The sequence below is a fragment of the Cebus imitator genome, unplaced genomic scaffold (genome assembly GCF_001604975.1).
Source record: "Cebus imitator isolate Cc_AM_T3 unplaced genomic scaffold, Cebus_imitator-1.0 Scaffold315, whole genome shotgun sequence".
Lineage (NCBI taxonomy): Eukaryota > Metazoa > Chordata > Mammalia > Primates > Cebidae > Cebus > Cebus imitator.
This window is the reverse complement of record NW_016107630.1, coordinates 731388-754909: the sequence shown is the minus strand read 5'-3', so window position 1 is coordinate 754909 and position 23522 is coordinate 731388. Positions and strand designations below refer to the sequence as shown.

Below are 23522 nucleotides of genomic sequence, written 5' to 3'. Positions count from 1 at the left end.
CCCAGGCTGGAGTGCAGTGGCAGTATCTTGGCTCACTGCAACCTCTGCCTCCCAGGTTCAAGTTATTCTTCTGCCTCAGCCTTCTGTTTAACTGGGACTACAGGAATGTGTCACCACTCCTAGCCAATGTAGTTTATATTTTTATTAGGGACGGGGTTTCACCATATTGGCCAGGCTGGTCTTGAACTCCTGACCTTGTGATCTGCCTGCCTCGGCCTCCCAAAAAATATGACATTTTGATCCATCTAAAACCCTATTTAGAGTTACCATTCAGAACATACTGGAATCAAATGATCATCATTTTGAAAGTCAATTTTTAGTGGTTCTATGCTAAGCAGGAGATTTATATTGGAAAGAAAATATAAGCAAGGGCAAGTGTTTTTACTATAAAGAAAAGATCTTTCTAATATAATTAATTGCTGTACATGTATGAAATATTTGACATGGGAAAATATCTTTTATATGTTTGGCAAAGTGCTCCACAAATAATAGCTTCTCCATGCAGCTACAGAATATACCCATAAATCAGAATTCATCTCAAATTTAGATCTCCCAACTCCAAGCCTAGCGTACTCCCTCTACATTGGCCATTAACTTCCTGAGGTTATTTGCTACAGTTTTGCACAACAATACGTAAGGGTTTTGGTGTTTTAAAAAAAGATACTGAGGGAAAGACCTAATCAACTACATCCTTGGGGAAGTCTCCTTTCAGATATATTTGTTGAGTATTTACAATTTGTCTAGCACATGCTTTGGGCTGGCTATTGAAGATGTAATAGAGAATAAAACAGATATGATCTCCTTCCTCAGGGAATATGTAATAACTTCAGTGCAATAGGATTAAACATAAATAATCCCATTCATCTGCACGTTCACCCTCTGTTTTCTCTTCCACTACTAAGAGAGTTATCCTATGTCCTTTAAAAGACTCCACTCACAGACTCCCTCTCACATACTCTCTGATCATCTGAAGGAATTTGCTTGTCATTTTTATCTTTGACTATTCAACAGTTCACCCTCATTTTTACATTGTTTTCATCGGCACACAGTTATACCTTAATTTCTCCCATCCTAAAAACAGATATACTAAGCATAATAAAATAATTCCTGTGACCCCACAGCTACTTTCAGGTATCATTAATCTACCTCCCTTCAAAAACCTCTTTTAAGCATTTTTAAGTGTCTGTCCTCAAATCTTCACCTCCTATATCCACTCCTCAACATACCCTTTTCAGGAATTTATCCTCCATTCCAAACAACTGAAATGCTTCCATAATGAAGTTAACAACAACCTTTATTGTGCAAATCCTGTGGCCACATTTTTGTTTGTGATCATCTAACTTTATCTCTCAGCATCATTAAACCTAGTTGACCCTTGTTTCCTTCTTAAAACTCTATCCTGTGGCTGGGCACAGTGGCTTATTCCCGGAATCCCAGCACTTTGGAGGCTGAGATGGGAGGATAACTTGAGCCTAGGGGTTTGAGACTAGCCTGGGCAACATAGAGAGACACCATCTCTATTTAAAAATAATAAACAAAACCCCCACTATTCTATTTTTTATCCTACCTCACTTCTGAGTGTCTCCTTTGCTGGGTAATACATACACACCAAATCTCTCTGCTTTTCACCATTTCCATTGATATTGCTCTAGTCCAAGGCTCAAATGCCTCATCCTTGGGCTACTGCAACAGCCTCCTAACCAATATACCTACTTTCTATTTTGACGTGCTCTAATGCATCCTCCTTATAGCAGCCTGAGCGGTTGTCTTAAATAGAAACGATGACAGATAATTTCTCTGCTTAAAATCCTCCAATGAGTTCATTGCACTTAGAATAAAATCGGAAAGCATCACCATGACTGCAGGGTTACCTGGCTCCTGCCCACTTTTTCAATATATTTTAACCACTGTTCTCTTTACTTACTACTCTCCATGCATATTGTTCTTCTTGCTATTCTTGAAAAGTCTTATAATGTCATATGTCCATAGGTCCTTTACATTTACTGTTTTGTTTGGTCTGCATCTGGATCTTTCGATGGTTGGATGCTTCACATGGTTTAGGACTCACATAAAATGTCACCTCCTCACAGAGGGACTCTCTGATCACTTAATCTACAGTAGGCCTTCCAAGTCACACTCTTCACATCTCCTTTTTAAAAATATTCACATCATTTATTTGCTTATTTTAAAAAATCTCCAACCCCTATAGAAGGTATGAGCTACTATAATAAAATGTTCACTAATTCTGTTTACTGATATTTCTCCAGAACCTTGAGTAATGCCTGGCTCATTGTACACTCTTGAATGAATTAAAGTACTGGGTAATTATACATTTATACACAGTACAGTCTTGAACTTAGCTTGGCTTCCAATTCTGGCTCCATATTTACTAGGTTTTTGACTTAGTCAAGTTTTGCTTAACTTTCATAAAATCGAAGTTTCTTCATTCACAAAATGGGAATAATATTTTTATAAGGTTGTAAAGATTATATAATTTATATGAATTATATGGAGTGAAGCCAGAGCTTAATACACAGTAGGCACTTTGTGAATTACTTATGTACACAATGACACTATTTTAATGTATTTGTTTTTAAAAAATGTGCTTTAAAATATTTTATTGTGTGCTTAATATTATGACAAAGTAAACATTTCCCATCCCTTCAGCAAACAATTTCTCCAGAACTTATAAGGGAAGTCAATGGGTTAAGTATGTTGTATGTGATGGAGAACTGCTTATTTCACATTTAGACTGTAAACACTGTATAAAGTCAGGATTGCTCATACAGTTATGTAATTTTGCGATCCACATGTTTAAATAAGTAAAATTAAGAAAATGAAGATTTGATAGCTGATGAGTAAATGTAAATACTAGCACTTTAAGAATGAAAGCAAGACCATTCTGTAGCCTAAACTAGATGCTGTCATCTGTGGGGGTTAGGGAAGATGCTAAGATCTGAGCCTGCTACCATGCTACTTCATGAACATCTGGCAGTCTGTCACTTCGCAGGCAACAACATCTTCTCTAAACAGAAGAGACTTGAATTCATCAGGGATTCCCGTAGTACAGTATATACTTAACTTAAGTACCTGCTTTCCCGTGATTTCCATAGATTATCATATTCATGACACTGTGGAGTGAAAGCATTTTTCTCACTCTCTAACCAGAACATGAAAAAGAAATTAAAACACTGGCAGGCACTTTGTCTCCAGTTTGTTGGACAAGTAAGAAAAGGACTTTCCACCCATTAATGTAAATGAAATTCTGTCAACTTAGAGCATTTAAACAAAGATGACAGCAGCCTGTCTATTAATAAATACCTGACAGAATAACAATTACATTTGTAGTTGACTGTTTTTCTTTGAATAAATGTAGGTCAGTGGGTATTTTTAAGTAATCTGTTTAAAATAAATTTGCAAACCCCAATAACTTTTCTCCCATCTCTATTAACCCAGAAGTAACTTTAATATGCAAATTCTTGCCTCTTAAAAGTGGTTTTTAGAACATTGTGGTCAAAACCTTTTTAACACAGGTAACTGTGTAATTAAATATGTGTGTATCTACTGTGTGTATACACACACATACATACAAAATATATATATATATGTGTATATATATGTGTGTGTGTGTGTGTATATATATATATATATATACACACATATATAAAACATCTATATTCTATTCCAATATTTTGAATTCTATAGAAAGATTTCAAGCATAGAGGGCTCTCTGTTTTCCAGTGATGGTTTTTCCATTTAGGGATAATCTGGACCCTTATGCTACTGCTTCTATCTGACTTGTACATTTTTTTCATTATTGACTATCAGAAAGGAAAGGTAAAGAAAGGTAACAAATTGATCTAGCTGGTTAGTCCTCTAGCCTTAGGAATCCATTTTGCAGAGGAAGAAGAAGTGAATTTAATGAATAAATTGAGTTTTGGGGGATTATGTGTGGAATTCACTAATCCACCTGGCTCAATATCACATTAGTTAGATTTGAGAAAGTAAGTTTCTAAACAGAATCAGGATGAGACTTTCAATTTCCTTTGTGGAAGATCTTTCCAAGAGAATGTGTTTTCTCTGTCTAGGGAAGTTTGGGAGATGGTGTATGTTGATATATTTGAATATGAGTTATAAGTACTACAAAAAGAGTGAATAATTTTACCTTCCTTTATTAAAAATTAAAAGCACAACTACATTTCATCAGATTTCAGATGTTACCATGCATTGTTTATTCATACAATAAAGAGGGAAATATAAGGAAATGCATTGTTTAAAATAATACTGAAACTTTTTCACATTCAGCATCTGGCAATTTGAAGACGTAAGATATAAGATAAACAGATTCAGAGGTATTAAAAATGAAAAAATGCATGTCGATTTGGTAAAATGCATTGTGTTCTCTAAATACTTACTGGCTCAGTTCTAAGTCTTCTCATCACTGTCAGTAGCCGTAATAGAGTAATGGCATCTCATTATTCCTAGGGAGATGCTACATGGAAATTACATCATCATATCTAAAACCCTACAGACCAAAGTCCAAACTTTTGATGCATGAAACTTCAAAATTTACCATCATAGACAAGCAAAGAATAAACCTTGTTCCATTTTCAGCATTATCCCAGAAAACAATGTGTGACTATCTCAGAGAAAGAGAAGTGAGAGTGGGCATCACTGTATGTTCTTAAGTTGGGTTAAGTCCATACCTGAAAACTTCTGAGATAGGTGTCTTTGTTGTTTCTTAACTCCATTTTCCTAATCATATCTCTTCTAGAGGTATGTGATGCTAAAGTTTATTTTTTAAGTTAAAGAATATGTACATTATATATTTGTATTTGTATCATCTAATGTGAATTCAACGAAAACATGTCATAAACAACATTTGTTCCTTCGAAGAAAATCAGGATGTCCTAACCATTTTACAAGAGAATGATTTTCCTCTTGTATCTCTCTATGAATGCTTTTGTATGAGTTAAATATTTTATGACAGACTTAGTTATTTCTAGAAGTTTCTGTTGATCAGTATGCTGGGGTTAATTCTAGCACTGCCCCTTAGAGATATTTTTCTAGGGCAGAATGAGCCACAGAGAGAAAGATACACAGGACAGTGTCAATACAGCATCATTATATCATTTAATGGTTGGTGGAGGTTATGGCAGCCAATATTCTGAGGAAAGCAAGTTTTCCCTGAAGGATGAAAAAAACCCATCATAAAATCATAAACTAATACCACATATTCCTGTTAGTCATCCACTGATGAAACTGTGTATGTGAATACACTAATGCATTCCTTAAATGCAAATTACTGCAAAATTCCTAAGTAAACTGTCTTCCACTTCAGAGCCATTGTAATCCATCTCTTATGTCAGATGAACTGTGAGACTTATCCTTCTGATCACAAAGGCTTTAGTGCTTTTCATCGTTCATCTCTCACACTGGATAATCCTTTTACCTTTCCCTTCCAAGTTTATAATTTAAACACAATCTATTCACAACTGAAAAAAGGACCGTAGTGTAAATAGGATGTCTTTAAGTTATAGCCAAAGAAGCCATTACTGGTTATACAATGGTGTGGGTTCTATTACACAGAGGACAATATAGGGAGCCTCACTCTTCACTTGCTTTCATCAATGTTTTGTGTTAACACACAGAATAAAGGGTGGGTGCTGAATTTGGGGTCTTCTCTTGCTTTGACTTCCTTCTTATGGTCTTGTAGCATTTTGTGTTTGAGGGAAAAGTCCTTGAGTACCAGCACTGGCCTCTGTGAGTTCTTCAGTTTGTCATCAACATGGATTCTGATTTTATTGTTTAAAATTATAAAACAGCAAATTAAGTAAATTGGTATTCACTCTTCAAAATCCCAGGTGGCCATTTAAAAGAGAATCACGTTTAGGAGAATTAAAAGAAGTATGTAAAATGCTTCCATAATATATTTTTAAGTGGAAGAGAAAGCAGGATTAGAGCAGTACATGCAGTACGATCCTAATGTAGTTTAAAGACTGACCGTTTATATATATACACAGACACATACACACACAAACAACTGGGATCTCTGAGTAGCGAGGTAAGAGGTGTTTTATTATACTTACGTATTTTCCTAATTTTCTACAGTGAGCACATACTACTTTTACAATGAGGAAAATGTTCTTAAGAGCGTTGTCCTAAAAGGCACACTAACAGAAATTGTTATAAAAACTCATGCAGGAAGAAAATTACAATAAGTATTATGGTCACCATTGTTACCTTATATGTTTTTAAAATATACCAAAGAAATGTGTGCTGTGGGACGATGCATTTGTAAATGACTACACACAGAAATATGACAAGTAGACCTCAGGCCCACTTCTAAAATATGGTTAAATACATAATAAGAAATAAATGTTCATTCAGTTCAGCGAAGCAATGCATATGTTTGAGGATATAGAATTTTATTCCTAAGAATATAAAACTCCTACCTTTTAGGTATATATGGGGTGTTGGCAAATTAATATCTTCCAAGAATTAAACTGCAATGCTAACTCTCCAAGAATTAAAACTATAATGCTAGCTTTTATTAGAGTGAGTTCTTTTCTATTTACAGCTCTCAAAGAAGAAATACATTTATGCAGATATACATTTGAAAATATTCATATTCAAAAACACAGATTAGAAGTTTGTCTTTCCAAATAAATTAAATTAAACATTTAAGTTAAACTAATGTTTGTTGAGCACCTACAATTTTTTAGGTTTTGATCCCTCTAGCTGTCTCCCAATGCAATGAGGATACCCAAACTGCCTGCACTATGGCTGCCTTTTAAAGGGGGGCTACAATGTATCTTACCAAGACACAAGCTTAGGAGGTCCAAATATAAACTATAGCTGATATAAAATGACAAATTAGTCGTGCACAGTGACACACACCTATAGTCCCGGCACTTTGCAGGGCCAAGAAAGGCAGATCACTTGAGACCAGGAGTTGAAAACCAGCCTGGGCAACATGGTGAAACCCATCTCTACAAAAAATACAAAAATTAGCTGGGTGTGGTGGCATGTGCCTGTAGTCCCAGCTACTTGGAAGGCTGAGGTGGGAGGATTGCTTGAGCTCAGGAGGTCAAAGCTTCAGTGAACCAAGATTATTGTGCTACTGCACCCCAGCCTGGGCAGAAGAGCAAGACTCTGTCTCAAAAACAAACAAAACCCAAAAATGAACTAAAAATATATAAATAAAATGACAAATCATGAATTTGCTATGGAAATGGGTAGCTTTTCTCACAGTATTAATCTTTGTACACAATTTCCTTCATGCAATGTTTTATAGTAAAAACAAATTTGAGTTGTTTTCAGATACCTACCTCAGAAAATGCATAAAAAGGCAAGGCGGGGTGCGGTAGCTCATGCTTCTAATTTGAGCACTTTGGGAGGCTGAGGTGGGTGGATCCCCTGAAGTCAGGAGTTCGACACCAGCTTGGTCAACATGGCAAAACTCCGTCTTTATGAAAAATGCAAAAAATCAGCCAGGCATAGTGGTGTGTGTCTTTAATCCCAGCTACTCGGGAGGCTGAGGCAAGAGAATTGCTTAAACCTGGGAGGTGGAGGTTGCAGTGAGCCTAGATCACACCATTGCACTCCAGCCTGGATGACAGAGCTGGACTCCGCCTAAAAGGTAAAAAAAAAAAAAGCAACTCCACATCCCTGGGATAAAAGCATGGCAGGTTGAATGTGCTAACACTACAAAGTTTCCAAAATAAAACCTTTATTGATTGATTGACTGAATGCGTTATCGTTACTGTCACTTATTTATCTGCTGCTTTCAACTACATGTACATGTATGGATGAAGAAAGACTCCCTGAACAATCTTCACTAGAAGATCACTTCAGAACCATACACTAAAGCACAGCTTTTTTATTGCTGTATAACTGCAGAGGACATTTAGAGGCAGCTGGGTCAAGCACTCTTGTCATGTTTCTCTTATACTGATTCAACTAATTTCCTAAGGTTTATTCACATCATTCTATAAAGTTAATAAAGAGACAATTAGGAGAAAGATAATCCATTGTATACATATTGGAAGAAACTTTTAGTGTTGCTAGAGCGTCAAAGATGCAATTTATCGTACTTTGTTTAGAACTTTTGTATCTTTACTCGTAAGTGAAAAATGGTCTATAATTATAGTCTACAAATTTCTGGGTTGTACTATTGTTAGAATTTAACATTAAAGTTAGTCAAGGTTCATAAATTTATTAAGGAACTTTTTGTATCTTTCTATAACCTGTAATTGTTTAAATAACATAAAAATTATGATAAAACTATCAGCTATTCAAATGTGAAATCACTTGTGCCTGATATCTTTTTTAATAATAAATTTTAAAATTTGCTTCCAAATATATTGATGATTACTGATTACATAATCAACTTGAGTAGTTTTTATTTGATAAGAAATTACTCCTCCCTCTAGATTTTCTGACCAAAGAATTATATAAAACACTTTTTCACTCTTTAATTCTCTCCTGTGTTTGAGGTAACAGTAGAGAATTGAAGAATTCTGTTTTCATTTTCATAGAATACATTTTTGCTTCCTTTTTGCTTGAGATTTTACTGTAATTGTATATATCTGTTGATCTTTTCAAATGTTATCTTTTGTTTTATTTTTCCTGTTCTTTTGGATGTTCCCAAGACTGACCTTGCTAATGCGACAGAGAAGTGACATCCCTGAGGCCAGCGCATCTCCTCCCAGTCCAGGCTGGTCTTCCACCTGGACTCTGGGCACCCTGAGCTCTCTATGTAACCTTCAGATTTTATTGTGATAACATCTTCTTTTTCCCGCTTTTGTTTCCCACCCTGCCCTTAATCTGTTGCTTGAAAGCTTTTTCCATTTCTTTTGCACATTTTTTTTCCAAGCCAGAAACTTTTCCAACAAACAGAGCCATTTAAAAATACACATGTAGAAAGCAAGAGATAACTATAAAATAGATTCCATGCTTCCTGGCTTCTGCATGGGGCAGGAACTGAGGAGGGCATCAAAAAAAGTAGGTCCAACAATATAAGCTGCATTGCTGTGTAAGTGCCTGGAAACAGCAGTACCCATTGAAGAGTACTGAACACAGAATCAATTCTTAAAAAGGAGATTCGGGTTCTAGGGCTTTGTTTAAATTATTTTTACTGCCAGATTCAAAAATTAACTCTTATCTAAAGGATCAGTCACCAAATTTCCCTCTTACTGTCGACTCAGAAGTTTAGAGGAGTACATAGAACCAAACAGAAGAAAAAAATTCTAAGTTTTATAATCACATTTATTTGCTTCCAAACTTTCAAAAAAACTTGTCATTAATAACTCATATTTTGATGGTTTAGAGCAGATCATGTGAAGATTGATGTTTAATGAGTAAATTACTGTGCCAGTTGCAAACAGGAAAGAAAAAAATTTAATGGAAGAGGATATGATAATATAATATTTAATGATGAAGGGAGAAAATCCTTCATTTTTTTCACAGGCTGTGGGGACAAAAAGTTCTTTCCTTCAGGTATTGGCAATTCTGAAAGAAAGCAGTCATTAGAAAGCATACTAGGTATGTGATTTATTGTGACTTCTAGTGACATAACAGAGTTCAAACAGAATAATATTTGAAAAGAAAGCCATATACCAGCACATTTAATAATTCTGGCTTATGAATATTAAGAAGTGAATTTTTATGCCATCTACAATGGGTCTCAGCACTTCAGTATATCCCCAGAAGTCAGGTAACAGTTCTCTGTGCTAGAAAACCATCCAAAGCAATGACATGGAAATTAGCACACCAGTGTCCCCTTTTGCAGCCCAGTCCCTCGATTTCTGTGATTTGACAGGAAGATATCAAAGACTGCAGAAAAGTGTTAAGGGATAGCTCAGATGCTGGCGTGTGTGGTGGAGCAGGTGAGCAGTTAGGGTTGTGTGCCACGGGCTGACAGGAGAGGGAGTGTCAGGCTATCACGTGAGTGAATATGGGCCCTATCGTGGAAAATACGCTTTTTGTTAGGACTCTCAATATCTAGAAGGAGGACCAACCTTTCTGGCATGAATGTGCTACTGCTGTGAGGATCCAGTAAAAGGTCTTCTCAGGGTTTGTTTAAAAAGGTCAGCTCAGGAACTACTGACCCCTGTGACTTCATCCTGACAGTTTCAGCCCTCTTACAAAATCACTCTTGTCACTTCTTGCCTCCTGTGCTTTTCTGAAAACAAAACCCTCTACCACCTGCCGCCCATTATTCTACCAGTGAGCAACATGCGCTGTCTTCAGCTGATATTTCAATTTATTCGTGGTTAGATGTGCAGTAATCCTCTGACTGAAGCTGAGGGAGCAGTTTAAAGATTTAAAACAAAACAAAGCCAGTGCTTCAAACATCTCTTCATGCAAAGCTTACCAGATGCAGAAGTGTGGCTAATTCTTATCCACACAAAAGCAAAACGAAGACCCGCAGATGGTCAGTGCCTGCCCTCTGCAGAGGGAGAGGCAGGGTTGGCTCCAAGTAACAAATAATTATCCAGGCCCTTTGTAAATCAAGTTGTACCACTTCTCCTGTGAGCACCCACAAAGACGGCTGCATATATTTGCTATTAGCTCCTCTTTGTCTGAGGATTTTGTTAATGCCCTTTCTTCATATAAGTTTGTGTTGCCTTGTTCTCACATTTGACACCAACTGAAATAGCCTTGCAGAACCTTTGTTTCTATTTTCTTCAAAATGTGTATTCTTCAATGAGGTTTCATCTTAATCTCTTCTTTTCAAAAGGATATGAATTGAACATGCAGAGAATCAGCCTAACAGGACCGATGATCAATTTCCATTTCCTTTCAGTGCCTTTGCCACCCGTGGGCCACCTACACAGCTTTCCTTGAAGACAAAGGGTGTCTGAAATGGACAACTTTATTTTATACACCAGTCTCTTAGTGGACGACAGAGACTCATCGCCCATAATAAATCCTTCCCCTGACCCTTTTATATAATGCACAGCTGAGCTAAAAAGGAAATCAATGTTGCAATTTTAATTTAGCACTTTCATTCTGTTAATTTATCTAAAAAATCCTATGCCACGACTTTCCCTTGTCAAAACAGCCAATTCCTGTCAATAGGAAAATGGGAAAATGCTCTGAGTCTCTCCTCTACACCCCCAACCACGTTTTCAGTAGTATGGCTATAAAAACCATGGGGCACATATTAAGCCCTCCATGTTTTCCTGTACGTGCGAAGCTTCTTTTGCAAGCAGTGTGAACTTGGCAAATTGAAGAAATATGGAGGGTCTTTAGGGAGAAAATAATCTGGGACCACATTGTTTGTTAGCTTTGCTAAAGATGTTTGTAAAACTACTAAAATGGAATGCCAAGTGTCTAAGTATATATTAATGGTGATGCCTGAGCATATTATTCAACTAGGGATATTAAATCCTGATTAATCTCTGGGGAGAGTTCTAAGTAATAAATAACACTGTGTTTGCTGTCTGGGCATCATAAAATAACTCAGGTTTTACTCTTTTCTTTCTGTATTTCACAATTTGACAATAAACCAGGGATAGAGACTTATTTTACTCTGGGTATGATGTTGTCATAGGGGAATAAGGTCAACTCAGCATCGCCCTGCTCTAGTGCCATGGTGCATATGCAAAGCAGTGGAGCCCCTGAGCAGCTGAGGACCTGCTACCTTTCCAAGAGAAATCTCCTGTCAAGAAATTGTTTCTTCAAGCCTTTATTCAAATATTACCTTCTCAGTGGGACCTTTCCTAATCATCCCATTGATACTAAAATCCTTCCCTGCCTCCTGCCACTCCCTAGCCTTCCCTGTACCTCTTCCATGACTTTTTCCCCCTTGGCACTTCTGACTTTCAATATCACTTTATAATTTACTTATTTTGTTTATTATCTGTCTCCATTCCAGTGAAATATAAGTATACTGTCGTTCACTAAATTATCCTCAGGGTATGGGATAGTTTTTAACATACTGCAGGTGCCCAAAAAACATGTTTCCCAAAAAATTATTATGAGGTCACTTCTGGCCAGTTGTTTCTCGGGTGCAGGAATGGCAGCCTTGTATAGGTTGATGCACATAACAACTGTTGGAAAGGAAACCACTTTTTGCTCTCAAGGTCCTTATAAATTCTACAAGAGCTGAACATAATACAGAAGAAGGAGCCCAACTCCAAATCCAGGACAAGGAATTAGCCCAAGCATGGGCTTATAAATAGAGTGAGATCCTGGGACTTGTGTGTGGCTGAAATTAAAAAATAAACCTAGTTGGTTTGGGCTTGAAATGAGGTTTCACCTATTAGTTCAGCATGTTGTAAGCAAGGTAATTCAATGAGGGCCGTTATAGCACAGGTACCATGCTTGGCAATATAAGAGAGACAGCATCCTCGCCTGGGTCTGCAAGCAGATTATGATCTAGGGAAGTTAACATACACGGTTCAAGTCTAGAGCAGGGCATGGAATGTACTATTATGGGAAATCAAGGAGAGTTTTTCCAAGATACTTGAATTTTGAAGGATGGCAATGTTTTCTGTACCAGAGACGAAATAAATAGCATTCAAGGCAATGGGAATGCTGTTAAGGGAAGCAGAATGCATTTGAGGAATAGCAATTAGCCTCATGTAGCCCACTTCCTTTGTGGATGTTTGCTGGAGTATGGATGAAAAGAGAGATAATTCTAGAAAGATTGGTGATTATTAAATTGGAGGCTGGGTTTTCCATGTTGTATTATTTTATCAGGGAACCACGAATAATTCTTAAAGAGGAGACAGACCTCATTCAGAAGCCTGTGCTATAGGAAGGATGCTTTATTTTGTTTTTGTGGCAGTGATGGGGCTAGGAATAAATATGATTAGTCAAGTAAATAAGTATTTACAAGTACTAGGCTATAAAACTTAAAAACTATGGAATCCATTCAACTTATAATTGTAAAGCAGTAAATGTAGAATATTCTAGAATGGAGAGTCATATACTTATATTTCAAAGACCTCCCATCAGAGACTTTGCAATTTTGCTCCTTATTCTTTCTAGTATTCTTAATCTGAATGGTTAAGAATTCTTCAAATGAAACCTCTTTAACTTAATTATAACCAATTTGATCTTATTTCCTCCTATATGTACAAAGATAATTACCATATGGTATTGCCTAGCGTCAGCCTGTTACATGACTGAAGATATTAAACAAGTAAACTGTTGAAACAGTCTACTGTTCTTTAAAAAAAAAATGTTGCTTTAATCTTTCCTTATGTCACTTAGTCTCTTTAGTTAAAAAAAAATAAAAGAAAGAAACTCCCTTCTTTACTCCTTGCTATCTTTTTTTTTTTTTCTCTAAATATTGACAATAAAACTGTATGTTGACCTGAGAAGAATGTGACTACTGGGGAGACTAGTGGATGATCACTTCATGACTCTTTTATGTAATTGACTTTTTAGTCCTCAATTGCACTGCTCTGATTAGTCAAATTAAATATAAGGTTGCCTATACTCTCAGATATTTTTCTTCTATATTTGGACCTTGTTAGATCAGGCCATCCTCTATTATCTTTAAAGTAAAGGTTAACCACCATGTGGCCAGGGAATAGTAAAACATGATCCTGACACATTTATTTAAGTTTTAAAGGCAAAACCTCACTTTTCAGCTGATGAAACATAGGCTCAAAAATCTTTTTTTTTTTTTTTTTTGAGATGGAGTCTTGCTCTGTCACCAGGCTGGAGCACAGTGGCGCAGTCTTGGCTCACTGCAACCTCCGCTTCCTGGGTTCCAGCGATTCTTCCGTCTCAGCCTCCTGAGTAGCTGGGACTACAGGTGCGTGCCAAACACCCGGCTAATTTTTATATTTTTAGTAGAGACCAGGTTTCACCATGTTGGCCAGGATGGGGCTCAAAACCTTAATGCTAACCATAACATTGTAGGTTCTCATTTGAATTCCGAAAATCAGGTATTCTTATGTAGAAGAAACATATTTACTCTATATGTCAGCCAGTACTAAGATATACACACACAGAGTTTATCACACTTCCTCCAGATAAAATTTATTTTTTCTAATAAATCCTGCTTCTACCATTAAGATTGGATTTAACTAGTTCATTGAGACTTGGTCCTTTATTGTCCTCCGAAATTGGTATTATACTATCAAATAAATATAAGAAAAACGGTAAAAATTCATCTGAGTTGGGTTTGAAATATAGTACCTTCAATAGCCCAGAGGACTCTCTTACCTTTGAATCTGATAAACAAAGTAAATATATGAAGAAAAATATGTATGCTCTGTGGCATCATATTTATATACTAGATTATTTACACAATTTTTCTTTATTGGTTCTTTGAATGTAAGAAAATCCACAATCTAGAGGCCTAAAAATAGATGAGAACATTTATTAAGAAAATATACATGGCCACATATATATGAATGCATATGAACATTTACTTTTTGTTTTAATTCTCTCATTTATCTTTCCCAAATCATTTTATGGTCTATCTAATCTTTAACAGATTTTTTTTTGTTGTTGTTAGCTTCATTACAACATCCGAAATATCCAGTTTCCTCTTTAGCTGCTGCTGTGTTTAGACAGACACCTTTATTGAGTTATCAGAAGACTGTGCAGGTTCTGAGCCCTGCAGCATACAGAAGTAGCCTGGATGATTCAGGTCAATGTGCAATAATGAATCTGGGGCCCTGCCAAATATGGTCTGCCATGGTGAAGGAAGTTCTATCTCTCCGCATTTTAAACTGTAATTTTTATTTTTATTTTTTGCATTTCACTTTTCCATGGATTTTGCTTCATTAAACAACTTTGGAAGGAGTACTTTGCACTCTTGATTTCTGCGTGAAAGTCATTGATTAACTGGTGAATTTATGGTTTGAAATGATACAAGGCCTGTTCTGTAGGAACCAGAGGAAAATTTCCTAATGGACTTCTTCCTGATCATTTTACCAGAGCAAATGCCCTCGCCTGCTCTAAATAGTACAGATTTCTGGTATTTTACTGTGTCATTAGTTTGACCAGACAGATTTTAGTCCCTAATAAAATAATTCTCCTAACTCTTAGGTTATTTATTCTTAATACTTTGTTGTGAGATAAGGCAGAAAGACATGCTAACTCATCTGCAATGCTTCAACATTATGACTTTAGTAACTTTTCTGAGTAATTTTAAAAACATGGAGAGCTACAAAAAAACAGTTCAAGGAAACAAAAGGACTAGATTTATTCCAAGCAAGGGTTCAGTGGGTCAGTGTGCTTTGCATTTCACATTATTTCTTTTGACATTCTTTAGTGTCTACCAAGGATGAAAGAATATAGCCTCCACTGTCCATTTGGAATTTAACCTTCCTATTTGGCCAGCTATTAGGAACACAATGTTTGGGTTCAGTGGATAGAAGTCCACTGAGGAAAGTTAGATGCTAATAAAATTTTCCTGCATCTTTGCACACCCAAGGTGATCTATCCCAACCCAAATATTTGTGCATACACACAGAGAATAGTTTATCTGATCTTCTCATAGTGATTTTCTGGATTTTCTTTTCTTTATGAATTTAAGAAAGTCACTTACTTCTTTTTATCTGCTAACCAAGGGGTTCATAAATATTCTCTAAAAATCTGTGGGTTCTAACACGGGAAATCAGAGAGTACTTACTTTTCCTAGTAGGTGTGAAAGAAAAACTCTAGGTTCACCTTGAATAACATCTGGAGGGACTGAATTAACAGAGTAAAACCGAAACTTCAAAACTGTTCTTTAGAATGTTAATTTAATTTTAAAACCTTTTAAAAAGGTTTAAAGGATTCTTTTTTAATAAACTAACTAGTGGGGAAGAAATAAGCCACTTGTTTTGAGAAGTTATCAGTGGTTTCAGGACTCTGAAGTGGCAACTGGATTTTCAAAAATATTTTAAAATAATCCTCCATTTTTGACTAAGATAAGGACTATTTGCCCGCGAATGGAGACTCAACATACACAACCATGTCCTCTATTTATGTGGTTGAATATTGTTTTAAAAAGACTATCTTGACCACATGAGATCATTTTTCTCAGCAAACAAACCTAAAAAAAGCATTACACCATTACTGATTCATTTTCTGTCACTCTTATCCAACATCTCATTTGTTATAGAAAATTAAGTCGATTTTAGTAAAAAGGTATTAAAAAGAAATTCCAGTTTTATAACTTTCTAGTACTTATAATTATTATAACAATGCTGAATATTTGCAAAGGCCTGGAGTGTGAGACTCAATTTACTGAATAGGCCAGAATAAGCCAGAGAAGCAATTGCTGTGGTCTGTTTGCGTCCTCCCTCAATTCATATATTGAAATCCCAACCTCCAAAGTGATGGTATTAGGAGGTGGGCCTTTGGGAACTGATAAGTCATGAGGGTGAAGTTTTCAGAAATCAGATTAATGCCTTTATGAAAAAGACCTTAGAAAGACTCCTTTCTCTATCATTGAAGTTATAGTGAAAAGATGGCTGTTTAGGAGCCAGATAATAGGCCCTCACCAGACACCAAAACTGTTAGCACCTATATTTTGGAATAAATTTCTGTGGTTTATAAGCTCAGTTTATAATATTTTCACAGAGCAGTCTAAATGTACTAAGAAAGCAATAAATTATTATTTTTTCCCATTTATTTTATTGCATTTTAGGTTTTGGGGTACATGTGAAGAACATGCAAAATTGTTGCATAGGTACACACGTGGCAGTGTGATTTGCTGCCTTCCTCCCCATCACCTACATCTGGCATTTCTCCCCTTGCTATCAATAAATTATTTTATATGAATAGGTACTTTTAAGATAGTTTAAAATAGTTAACTCTGTTTAGTTTAGCAATAATTTATATCATTCTTTTCTTTTGAGATGATTACTGCCTGAGTACAAAAATTAATTACAAAAGTAAAACTTTTCAGATTAGTAGTATAATGATAAACTTCAGCCATGTTCTTATCTGACTTGTCAGAGATTCTCAATTTATGTGGAGAAATAGGAATGCTTTGACACTGCTGGTGGGAGTATAAATTGGTTCAACCATTGTGGAAGACAGTGTGGCCATTTCTCAAGTATCTAGAAATAGAAATACCATTTGACCCAGCAATCCCATTACTGGGTGTATACCTGAAGGATCATAAATCATTGTATTATAAAGACACATGCACACATACGTGTATTGTGGCACTGTTTACAATAGCAAATACTTGGAACCAACCCAAATGCTCATCGATAATAGACTGGATTAAAAAATGTGGCACATATACACCACAGAATACTATGCAGCCATCAAAAAGGATGAGTTCATGTCCTTTGCAGGGACATGTATGAAGCTGAAAACCATCATTCTCAGCGAGCTGACACAAGAACAGAAAACCAAACATCACATGTTCTCACTCATAAGTGGGTTTTGAACAATGAGAACACATGGACACAGGGAGGGGAACATAACACATGGAGGCCTATTGTGGGGTGGGGAGCTTGGGGAGAGATAGCAGTGGGTGGGGGGATTGGGAAGGGATTGCATTAGGAGAAATACCTAATGTAGATAACGGGGGAATGGATGCGGCAGACAACCATGGCCCATGTATAACTATGCAACCAACATGTACATTCTGCACATGTATCCCAGAATTTAAAGTATAATAAAAAAAATCATAAAAAAGAGTGAAATCTACTGTACATGTGAGGCTCTTTCCAGAACTGTTCTTTTGGCTCTCATTCTTATGGATGTGGTATGAAGTGGTGAATCCAACCTCTATATACAAGTATTTGATAAACTTGCTTAAGTGGAACTTCTAGATGTATCTGACACTTGTTCCCAACCTAATTGTTTTTTAATTACCCATAGATTATAAGGAATTTTTATATACATGTCTTATTGAAAGCTCTGGATCCTAACAAAGCAAGCACTTGCTTGGATTTGCCTCCCTGGCCTCTTTCTCCACTTGTTCCCACTCAAGCTCCTACCAAATCACATTCTGTGTAGTCTCCAAATGTTCCATTACATATGATGCCCCTCAGTCTATGCATGTGCATGCTGGGTCTTATATACCCTTCCTCCAGTGTAATTTAATAGGTGAATGCTTACTATGTCCTAGGTCCCACCTTGATATGGCCTTCTCCAGGAAGCACTCCCTGCTGAGGCTCATTTCTATCACACCTGAGATTAAGCCATTCATAGTATTTACTATACTATACTGAGTACTGGACGTTCCCGCAGGCCTAGGACAGAATCTTTTAATATTATTAGCATACTGTCTGTCACAGAGAAGTGTTCAAATACATTAGTTGAGTAAATAAATGGGTGAATGGTAGCTAAAACTTCATTTTCTCTTTAATGTGTTTTCTGTACATGATTTCTACATTTCAGTTATTTTTAATTCCCTGGGAACAGCATCTTGCAATTTTCTCCAATTTTAGATTTTCTTTAGGACTTTTGTACCTTGCTCTGCCTGATTACTCCTTCACTCATTTAACAAATATTTTTGAGTTCTGTTTATGTACAAGGTACTTTGCAAGATTTTCCAAGGAACCCCAAGATAAAGAATACTTGGATGTTGCTCACAAAGGGCTTACAGTCTAATAGAAAAGGGAAGATAAGCATAAATGTCAAAAATGGCAAGTTTAATAGAAGGGAAGTAACACATCCAATTGGAGGGATAAAGCAGGCCTTCTTGGACATGAACAAGGCCTGACAGCGTGTGCAAAGTCCGGACATCATAGCATAAAGAGAAAACACATTCCAAGCCATGAATGATGTGTGTGACAAAGAAAGAAGAAAACAACATGAAAACCACAGACAAACACCTGCTTAGACCTCAGTGTTTATGGAGAAGGGTAACAATGCTGATCGTATGTTGAAAACAGAGCCTGGCTTGGTCCAGGTAGGGGAGGGTCTTGGAAGTTACATTTTTGTAGGCATAGGGGTTTAGTAAAAGCTTCTGTGCAGAGTTGTACATCTCTCATTGGCTGACTCTTGCTTCATCTTTCTACACAACATTTCTGTACCTAACTCTTTTTTTATGTGAAACTACAGAAATACCTCTTATCCCATTCCAATTCCTTTTCCCGTTACTTTGTGACATTCTAAATAATTCTAGAAATTCCAACTTGAAGGTTGCTAGAATGGTCATCAGCAACCCATTTTCCCCCATCCTCATTAAGCTCCTTTACTCACATCAGGCTCAAAATCCCAACAATTCGTTTCTGCAGTGGTCCCTTACTGGCATCTTTTCAATACTAATTTATCTGCTACAGATTTTTTCAGTTATTTCGATAACTTTGCCATCAACATTTCCATTTCTGGAGCCATTTCCTTATCTTACAGCTCCTATATTGTTTCTTTTTTTGAAATACCCAACTCATGGCCAAACTCCCTTGAGCATCTTCTAGGATTATGGGAAGAGTATATTAAACAGAGGCCATTATTTTCCACACATGATTCTATGTACTGCAATAATAAACTATGTATGTATTACTGATCTTGCACAGGCCAAATATATAGCAGTTGGCACTCAATAAGTTTGTTGAGTGCTTAATAAACGTGTGAATGAGTAAGTGTTGGTTCATGTTGGAGTGCAGGTTCCTCAGTATCAAGGATTAGTATTTCTATTCTGTATCCTTAAGCACTTTCACTGATACAGGCACTAAATAAATTCTGATTAAATGAATGCATTAATCCCGTTAGAAAAACAATGCTGTAGAAAAATGAAGAAGTGCAAACAAGATGCAATGCAGTAAGTTTTCTCACCTCACAATATGTAGAGCATCATATATATTACTTAGGCTATTACAGAAACATATATATTCTTGAGTTCTCATTTACTGATGCCTGTAATATATGCTTTCAATAAAGTATAGCCATTGTTGATGTTTTTTAAAGCCTGACTCAAAGGCTTCACATCTTTGAACTAAACAAGAGTTCTGGGTTTTTATGACTTACACAAACAGAAGCTGAGTGTGGTTAGAGTTATCTGTGCCTAATATTTTAATTCCATTGTTCAATAATTCTCATTCCTTTGCATTAGTTTTGCTTTATTATACCCTTATAACACTCTCAAATATACCTATAAAACTTTACAGCCCTTTTCCAATGGCATATGGTGTGTGTTCTGAAGAGAAACATGTTTATGAGCTGAAAGATGGGAAGAAAATGTAAAGTGCTCTTACGGGACTCAGGGAGGGATTGCTGCCTGCCTGCATGGCAGGAACACTGCAGTATATCAGACTCTTGCAAAGTGAACGGAAGCCCTTCTATTTCAACAATGAGCAGAAGTCTGGAATTATGCTATGCCAACTTTGATGCTACTGAGGTATTTTTTGTTTTTTTGATTTTCTCCTAAACATTAAACTCAGTAGTTCCTGAAACAATATTTTAATACAGTATGCTGTAGAATAATATCAATTGAGATGAAGGGAAAGAGAGAAATGTGGAGTGAGGATGGAGGAGTGACAAAAAATACCATTTTACTGTCCTTTCCCATTGAAGCTCGCCTAAACTTTGTCCAAGCCAGAGTTTGCAACATTGTTCCTTGCAGAGCTTGTTCATAGTTGTTCTTGGAAATATGAAAATACTCATTCTAAAAGGTCCTGCTGTATTCTTTTTTTTTTTTTCTGATGTTGTCTTGATCTGTTGCCCAGTCTGGAGTAAGTGGTACGATTTTGGCTCACTGCAACGTCCACCTCCTGGGTTCAAACAATTCTCTTGCCTCAGCCTCCCAAGTATCTGGGACTATAGGCACGTGCCACCACGCCTGGCTGATTTTTTGTATGTTTTAGTAGAGACGGGGTTTCACCATGTTGGCCAGTCTGATCTTGAACTCCTAACCTCAGGTGACCTGCCCACCTCAGCTTCCCAAAGTGCTGGGATTACAGGTGTGAGCCACCATGCCCAGCCTTGCTGTATTCTTAAGATGGTCATTTGTGGAATGCTAGATTCAAATTTTCAGTTGCCTCATGTATTCCATCTTTGTCTTCCTTGTCACGATCATTGGTCTATAGTAACACAGCTGCAGAGACTAGAAATCTTTGTGTGACCTCTGACTTCTTTGTTCTTGCCCCTAGTGGGTCACCAAGCCAGTCATTTCCCTCTCCCATTTCTCTCACTCACTCTTCCCCTTCGTTTCCATCACTCTTGCCCAGGTTTCAGGCCTTGAACTTATCTCACATAGCCTATTCCAATAGTTTCTTAGTCTCTTTTAACTCTAGGCTTCCCCACTCAAATTACTCTTTAACATGCCACCATAAGATGGTGATCTCTTTTAGACAGCCTTAAATAGCCCACAAAATAAACAACAACCCCTTTATCCCTGTCTATTAAGTCCTTGGTTTGTTTGCTTATAATTAACATCTTTTTACCATCCTGACCTAGTTCAACTCTGCAGTCCCCCACCCAAGTGTCAGCAGCATTGGGTGCATGTATGGTCTTCTTTCTGCACATTCTGTGCAACCCTGAATTCTCCTGAACTTCTCCACCTTCTGAAGTATGGCTCCTCTATCAAATTGTGGCTCAAAGGCTCTTTGTATGTATTACTGAATTTCTTCATTTAGAAACAATTCTTCTTCTCTGCTTCCTGACACTACTGGCATTGCATCCAATTGTAGCATTTTTATTCTGCTTTTTCATTATACTTTGCAGTTTTAACTCCTGTTTGCACCCAGTGACTATAAACTGCATCTTCATGTCATCATCTTCAACATCTCCATTACCCATTTCACAGTGTGTTTTAAATAGACTCAGGATTATCTTTACACAGAATGTTGGTTCTACTCATGAGGATTCTCCTGGTCCATATCCTGACATTTCTAAATGCCCAGCCTTTCCTATAGATATTCTATTAAAAGGTAAAGTAAAAAGGCACTGAACTGCCTTTAAATAGCAATATAGGAAAATTTCACTGCAGGTCAGGGAGGGTACTCTCATGCTGTCTGCCACCCAGTGTTGATCAAACATAGATGTGAATATAAAATATTTAAGGAGAATGGTTTGAAGGATACATTTTTCTGAATGCTCTAAATTTTACTTCTGGTGTTCTAAATTTAAGCTAGATCTTTAGAGATCTAGTTAGCTGGACAGTCCTTTGCAAAATTCTTGCCACTGTTAAGAGTGGAAAAAAGACAGTATAAACTGCTACAGTATAAAACTTGTTGTTGCATTTGTATCAGAGATGTAGTTCTAGAACAAAACATCTCCTTTGTATGGACATATCAGACATTTCTTGAGGGATTCCTACCAGAAAGAGAAGTGCTTTGCTTTTTCCATTGGTTTAAACCTGTATTGTGGTCTATATGTGATCTATACGTGATTGCTCCACTCTTTGCATTAGTTGCAGGCAGTTCAAAGTCTTATTTTTAGCCTCCCTTTATTAGGGATATAATCCCTACTACTGATAATACTTAGCTTACTACTTATATACACATAGATACTAACTCCATTCTGTGCCCATTTTATTTTTTTCACTCTAATTCCTACCATCTGATCTTTCTTTCTTTCTCTCTTTTCTTATCTTTCTCTCTCTCTCTCTCCCTCTCTCCCTTCCTTCCTCCCTTCCTCTGTCTATCATCTACCTATCTAACTTCTACATGCCCGCTTATTACTTATTGAAAACCATTATGACAAGCTTTAAGAATGAACAGTGTTTTGGAATAAATGAATACACTAGTAAGTTCTATTTCCTATAAAGTACCTAAGGCAGTACTTTACACATAGAAGACACTCTTTCCTGATTGTATTCCCAAAATTTCAAAGCACTAAAATATACCCCCAAAAAGGAAGGCTACAGGTCCGATGTAATTAGTCACTTGAAATAACCTAAATTGGCTTTTGGTCAAAGTTGAACACAATAATACGGTACTCATCCTTATTGGCTTTCATCTATTCTTAGTGAGTCATATTTCATAACTTTAGGCAAAACAAGTGAGGTAATATGTGCAGTATGTTTCCCTGCAATAATCCTCATACAGAATATCTTGAAGAGAATGGTACTTTTCATGCATGTAATAACACCCAGGCACCACTATATCAGCTAACTTTGCTAGATAGCAGTCACAAAAAGGGCATTAATATCTCTCTTACCTCCACCTGAGAAAGGTTAGTGCTATGGGATGTGCACAACAGGAAGGTCAAAGAGCATGGATTGCTGGTCCCTGCTATATGTCAGAGCAAGACAACTGAAATACACTGAGAAGGTCAAGAGCACTGAGAAGCTGAAGAGACAACTATTTGTGTGTGTGTGGATGTTTATAGGATCTGAAGAAACCTGAGCACAAATGTCAGTCTTCATGACCTGATCATATATGACTCAATACAGAGGTGAAATCAAGGTGCTCCTACTGAGGAGTTCAAAGTAGAGACTCCTGAAGAATGGGACTGCAGTACACCAGGTCCTAACAGGCATCCAGGTCCTAACAGGAATGAAATCCATGAACAAAACTAGCAATGAAGAAAGATCATTCAAAATGGAATAATTTTAGTTTCTAGGGTTACCTTTTTTTGCATTTTTTACATAACAAAAACTATTTTGTCACTTTTTTTTTTTTTTTTTTTTTTTTTTTTTTTTTTTTTTTTTTTTT

The 23522-nt window shown here is 36.6% G+C and overlaps 1 protein-coding gene and 1 long non-coding RNA gene across 3 annotated transcripts in view; both read right to left on the bottom strand.

Moving 5' to 3' along the window:
- The window catches only part of DPYD (dihydropyrimidine dehydrogenase), a 758429-nt gene that overhangs the window by 32069 nt on the left and 702838 nt on the right, over positions 1-23522 (bottom strand). The gene's annotated exons all lie outside the window — the stretch shown is intronic.
- LOC119467651 lies at positions 20568-22400 on the bottom strand. The gene is made up of 2 exons (XR_005196198.1): positions 21531-22400; positions 20568-21220 (listed from the first exon to the last, which is right to left on the bottom strand). It is a non-coding gene; the product is annotated as an uncharacterized LOC119467651 (long non-coding RNA).